Here is a 7086-nt window from a genome sequence, read left to right on the forward strand (position 1 = left end):
AGCATCAACACAATGCCTCAGACACAAACAAACCAGTTGGTGATGATCTCCGGAAGCAGATCTGCAGTGCAGTTGGCAAAATTACCATCCCAGATGGCAAATTTCTATTTCTAACAAATGGTCAAACTTGAAAAACAACTTTTAAAAGGATTTATGTAAATCGTATCTTTTCAAAAGCTGCAGGGAGCTTCTGCTTTTTGTCCTGACGAACGCTGATTCCTGTGACTCCTTAATCGCCCAAAGCTTGACAAAAGAAGCGCACAGTGCCGGTCATTGAAGTGAAATACAACAGGTTGAAATAAGCTGCAATTATCCTTTATTTACTGTTGCTTTGGACGTCTTGCGTTGCACTTATGCAGCTGACAATAACAGTGGTAGATCTGTTGTTGAAGTTCTTTGTATTTTTTGAATCGATAGGTGATTGATTTCAGACAGAAGCAGGTTCTGATTTTTAATCTGTTGCCTTCAATTTTAGCATCTGAAACTACAACCATCAGCTCCACGAGATGTATAAAAACGCAACCTCAGGCTGACTTTTTTAATATGTTAAGCTAACTTGTCTTAAAGAAACCCAAAAAAAATGTACGTCTTAAAATGCCCTTGATGGCGACGTCAGTGACATCGTACTGACTGAAGCTGCAAGTCCAAGACAGAAAGTAGGTGTTTTTATCAGCTGATGTTTCATGCAGAAGACAAATAAAGAAACAGCACACTGTTGAACTGCAGAGAAGAACTAATTAACTTTATTACGTGTATGTTGTGGACAAATAAATCGACACACCAGATGGTTTGTTACACAGAACCATCTGAGAACTCATTATAAGAAATAGTTTGGAAAAGCGCAGGCATTTAAAAATAAAACTACTTGGCAGGTGATTGGATGAACCATCTACCAGCATCCTACACAGATAACGTCAACTGTCATCACTCCTAAAACAGGCCTGTAGCTGTGAATGCTTCGTCATGGGATGCTAATTGGTCTGAACCGCTGTGGCTCAACTACAAGCACAGAGCATGAAGCATGGTAACGATAATAATATCTCAAGAGTCTAATGAGAATCCAGCTGCCTCACTAGACTTGTTTTGAACAGAGTTTGGATGCTGAAGTAACACACAAGTCCGGTTACATTCACACAAACACATTTTCTTTTAAAACACACATCCGATGACTGTTATTTTACACTGAGCACACACATGCTGGTGCAAACGTGAAGCAGACGATTAGTTATAGAGTCACATGACGAATCAGAAAACACGTCACGACTGATGAGACCCCATCAGGAAGCAACCACAGGTCTCTTTGTCATCGTTTCCAAAAGCACTTGGTATCTACATGTCACATCAAAACTGCAGAGTTTCTGTAAATCTTTCCAAAAGATCTGTCGTTAGTGTGGATGAAAGGCCAAAAAAAAAATCAGTTTAAAAAAATTTATGTCTGGACAAGGCCTGATTCTTGCTTAAATGTCATAATGTTCCAGCAATAAGTCTTTATTTTTAGTCTTATAAGAGATAAGGCTGTGGGGATGTTGACTAACCAATGAGTTTAGCAGATAATCCTCCTATAATATGTTGGTTAGACTGGATCCAGCGGTGTTCGTTTGACTGTAAAACATCAGCCTTAACACTGATGTGGTGTCATGCAGGACTGACCTCAACAGTGAATGTGCTCACATGTAACCTCAACCAGTGTTGTATTTAGCTAATGATGATCCAGCTTTTTTGGAAACAGCGCTCTAAATAGCTACAGTTAGCTAAACACACCAGGGTGGGCAGCTCGTTTTTAACTCTTTAGCCCTGTGCTCGTGGATTTCTTGTTTTCTGGAGACCACCCACCAGGTCTTAACATGTATTGTACCGACAGTTTGCTTAGCTGTCGGCTGTAAAGCTATAATCTGACAATCGCTGTTACGGGGGAAGGTTTTAGCAAACGGTCAGCTGGACTGTTAAACGTCTACTGCAGCTTGTAAAAAGTCTTTGTATCAGTAATAGTTGTGTATTGCTACACTTTGGCTTCACCGCACGCGTTTGTAAAAGTCACAAATTAAAATGTGAAAAGAAAAAAGCTGCAGTAGATAATTGGTGCTAAAGGCCGAACAGGCTCCAAACAGTTTGGGTCAGGTATTGGGCAGGCCCAGTGCCGTTTCTACTTGAGTGTCATTTGATATCAGGCTTTTTATTAAACAACTTAATTGAAGTATGAGTCAAAGTCAACATTTCAGAATACATGTTTTTTTTTGTTTTTTTTTTTGAAATGATGGTGAAAGTGTTTGAATCTGATCTTTGCAGAATAACATCACATTCTTTTATGTGTGTTCAGATATTTCACTCTTTCTGCTCGTTCCTGCATTCAGAACCATTGCAGGCACTGAAAGGTATTCAGGCGCCATTCAGAGTCTTTTTTATCAGAATTGAAAAGAAGCTTCTCAATGCGGCTGCAGCGCCATCACATCTGTCTGTGTTTTCTCATTCTCCTGAGCATCCAATTTTAGAAATGGAATGTCTTCAATACAGCTTTGTACGATACTGAACAAGAAACACTTCCTTAAGGAGAAAAGGGAAAAAAAATAAAATACCCATGCGTGCGTACATGTTTTCTTCAGGCAAACAATACAGGGACAACGTAAGAGTGTAGCTACATCCCACACAGGCAGAAATCATAACTTATAATTCAGTAATGCAGAGTTGTAATTGACTTTTCATGTGTATTAAAAATTCAATTTTTTTGTGTATAAATATCAGGTAAACATATAAAGGGCTGTTTGTTGGAAGTTTTTTTTAAAAACATTGCTATAAAGTGATTTTTTAAAAAGAGGCTTTTACATTCATGTTCATAATGTTCAATTTGATTTCTGATATTTACATTTGTCTATAGCTGTCCTTGGGTTTCATTGGATTGTATGGTAACCCTCTCCCTCCTTGGTTACCGTTGCTATGTCTGTCAAGTTTTTAATTGTCACGCAGCCCATATGGAGTTCAGGGATAACTGTGGCAGATTTGCCAATTAAAATCAGACTTCATTTTTACAAGAGTGAATCCTTGATGTCAGGCCGAAATGTTTTTACCGGCTGAGGTGAACTGATACTGGCAGATCTAATTTGAGAAATAAGTTGATCTAACTCTTCCAACTTCTTTAACTTTTTGATTTTTGCGGCTGTATTCAGTAGCTGCATACCATCGCTGTTGAAGTGCCTCACCTTTATATCTAGGACATATTTGCATCAATTACCTTTTTTGACTGCATACAGTTCTCCTGGCTACAACTGTACTGTCAAGACAAGCATAGGTCAGAAGATGGATCCAAGCAAATTTCCACGTCACTGAACATGCATTGAAATCAATCTTAAAGAAATAGAAGGAAGAGACTAGTGAGGGAGGCCACCAAGACACCGATGACTCCTCTGAAGCAGTTACAAGCTCTGTACATACAGTCACTGTTGCCTGTCCTTCACCTGCCAAAGCTTTATACGTGAGTGGAGAGGTGAAAGACACTGTAGACAAACTCCATCAAAAGAGACGCCATGTTTGGTGGACACCCAATCACAATCACACAGTCTTAAGCGTAAAGCATGGTGGTGGCAGCATCATGATGTGAAAATGCTTCTCAGCAGCAGGTCCTGGAAGGCTTGTAAAGGTCGAGGGTAAAATGAATGCAACAAAGTGTGGAAGAAGAAGCTGATGCAGTCTGTGACTTCATTAATAAAAAATGTTTTTCAGCAGAGAATGACCTGAAGTATACAGCCAAAGATGCACAGAAATGGTTTCAAAACAACAAGATGAATGTTCTGGAGTCAGAGCTCAGTCCTCAATCCAACTGAGAATTTGTGGTTGGACTTGAAAAGGGTTCTGCGAGGTGGGGCATTTGGTAGCACTGTTGCCTCGCAGCAAGAAGGTTGTTGGTTGGCGTCCTGGTGAGGACATTCGGGATCTTTCTGTGTGGAGTTTGCATGTTCTCCCTGTGCAGCGTGGGTTCTCTCCAGGTTCTTCCAAGGACGGTGAATACTTTTCAGACACACTGTAGGCCACACGTGCCTTATTGTTGCAAAAACTGATGTATTAGAGTTGACTGCAGCGTGAACATCCTGGCCAGCTGTGTCAACAATGATTTAATCAGTTCTATTGATCAGTTACACACAATTATGAAGAGACAGTTCAAGCCTGCTTATTTTTCTTCTCTGGAAAATTATTATCAACAACATCTGCTCCTAAACACAGAGTCTGATAAACATAAAAGCAATATTCATCCAACAACTGTCAACGCAAGAACTGAGTCTTACTTTAAAAAGGGTTGTTTCTTGCTGCAAAAGTGCAATTTAAAAGTCTTTCTCATCATTTTTTCTCATATTTTTACAAGCATGTAAACACAAACTAAAGAACAAATTATACAAAGCCCCCCAAAAAATCATGCAAATGTACAAAAAGAAAAATAATTAAAACAGGCAGGAGGTGTAGGTGCCATGGTTGGGATAAAAACAACTTACTTAGAAGAAAATGGAGAAGAAAGGCAGCTTCTTGGGATAATGAACATTTTCCGCTTGTTACCTTTGCAATTCCTGCAGTTTCAGGCACGAAACCAACTGTCTGTGTTGATCTCATCACAGTCATTTTAGATTATTTGCTGCCCCCCGTCTGCTCGAATGTCTCACGCGTGACGTCGCTCTGAAACTCGACTATTTGTGACACTCTGCATCCTACTTAGTGATTCGGTCACATACTGTTAGATTACCTCAGTGGAAAAGTTCCATTCGTTTTTTTTATCTGTTGTCCAGGAGCAGATTGTGGACCTTAGAGGATATTTTCATTTCCCAAAGATGCCTTCTCTCTGCCCAGAGATAAAAATGCATCTCTGTGACAAAACCAAAGTTTAATTCTAGTATCTTCACGGCTCAGCTGTGTCAGCGTTGAAGTGATATGTCGGTTTTGCCATGGGCAGGTATTATATCATTCCAGACAAACAGTCAATTTCCGTAAGACCATGGGGATACCTTTGAAGTATGCTGCTGGGTAATAGGCACAAAATAACATTAGGATTTGTTTCCTGAGGTGTGTGAAGGGAATGAACCAATGATTAATGCACAGAGGAAGCCAAGCTGTGCGACACCATGCTAACGCTAAGTCATACCAATGCAAAACAGATGAGGCTAAAAGCTGAAGGTGCCAGCAGAAAAGTCTTCTGAACACATCGATGCAGCAGATATTTGTGTTTCAAACACCAGGTTTCATAGATGAGGACCAACTGTGTTTGGCAAACATACATCTGGTAGATATCCATGAATCTAGTGAAGAACAGGACAGAACCACTCGGGGCAGAGCAATGGAACGCAACGTAATCCTTAAAGCAGGAGTGTCCAATCCTGGTCCTCGAGGGCTCATCATCAAGCTCTGCAGAAGCCTGATAACGATCCTGATCATTTGAATCAGGTGTGTTGGAAGAGGGAAACATCTACAACATGCTGGACTGTGGCCCTCGAGGACCAGGATTGGACACCCCTGCCTTAAAGTAACGTAGGTACCTGATGTTATTAGATGACTGTTCGTCCACAACATCAATGAGTGAACAAAAGACACAGTTTGTATCTTTCATAACTGAAGCACGCACAGACCTCAAAGCATTAACACGAGCTAAAGTCTAGTTTGTTGTTTGTAGGAGTTTTTCCTCTGAGTGACGGCAGCAGGATCCACACTGAGCGTCTCAAAGCAGAGTCCTAATGTATGTGCATCTATGAACAACACAGCACGGTCATAACTTCATGAATTACATGGAGATGGGTTCAGTCAGGATCTAATGGTAAAAAAAACATGGTACGTACTTTTCCTCACCCCAGACAGTTTATCAGCTGCAGTTAAACCCATTCTGAATGCTGAGCTTCATTAGCTTTTCAATATTATGCAGAAAAATGTTGATCTGTTTGCTAAAGTCAATCACAAAGTTTAATAGGGAGATGCAAGGTGGCTCGGTGGTTAGCAATGTTGCCTCGCAGCAAGAGGGCACCGGTTATAGTGTATATTCAAAGTACTCCTATAAAAACAACCTGGATGCGTGGATACAGATAGCGGCGGCTGCGTTAGAGCCAAAGGAAAGCATTTTTGAATGAATTTATCGTGAATCCATTAGAAAAACTTAGATCAATTTTTTAATTTTTTTTTTTAAAAAGCTGAATATTTGATCCAATAAACAGCCTCATCAATAATCAATCGATCCCTACATGTCATGGTAGGAAAAGCACATTATGTACAATGGAGACATTGTTAAAGTTATTTGCCACCTCGGCTTTTCTGATATCTGTTCTGTCCTTAGATTCGGCTCTTTTGTCTTCTTTTTTTGTTTTTGGAGGGAAAAAAAGAGAGAGAAAAAAACATGAGTGCTTGAGTTCTACATGCTCCCCTTTATGTTTAATGAACAACACGCATGGCTGCTCATCTGATCGTACAATCCTGGAAGTGGTGCAACAAAGAGTTTTTCATATTTGCAAAATGACATTTGAGTGCAAGGCTTATTAACTGCAATCAGATGATCATTTTTCGTTTTGTCAGTTTAGCTTGTGGAAGTGATTGTCCTGTACTTCTTTCTTCTTCTTTTATTATTATTATTATTATTTTAGATTCATCCTAGCACATTTTATTATTTTGGTTTCTAAGCACAAGGTCCACCACTTACATCAAAATGCCATTAAACTTATTCTTCAAAGCAGTGAGTTGGATAAATACAATTTCTGAACAAAACGCCACTTTAGAATTCATTTTAATGAACTATTAAAACAACAACTATGTGTTCTGGAGGACAAGGTGTTCATTTAATTTCAGCCAGTTAGTGAGATGTCATCGAATATGAATGTTTATTCACTAAAAACAATAAAACTTGTCAGAAAATGATGGCAGTGGTACAAATTTCAACTTAGAAATCACTTATTTCCAAAAACACCAAATGTCTGATTATTATACATGTGCAGCAACTGTCAAAAAGAAATGACAACACTGCAGCAGGCTTTTTAAATACATGCTTTTAAAATAAAGAACTGACAGAAAAAGACAGTTTGTTTGTTCAAACTCCACAGCTTTTGTCCTACAAGCTTATAAAGTTTAACACTG

This window comes from Stegastes partitus, unplaced genomic scaffold (genome assembly GCF_000690725.1).
Source record: "Stegastes partitus isolate 25-593 unplaced genomic scaffold, Stegastes_partitus-1.0.2 Scaffold41, whole genome shotgun sequence".
In the NCBI taxonomy this organism is placed as follows: domain Eukaryota; kingdom Metazoa; phylum Chordata; class Actinopteri; family Pomacentridae; genus Stegastes; species Stegastes partitus.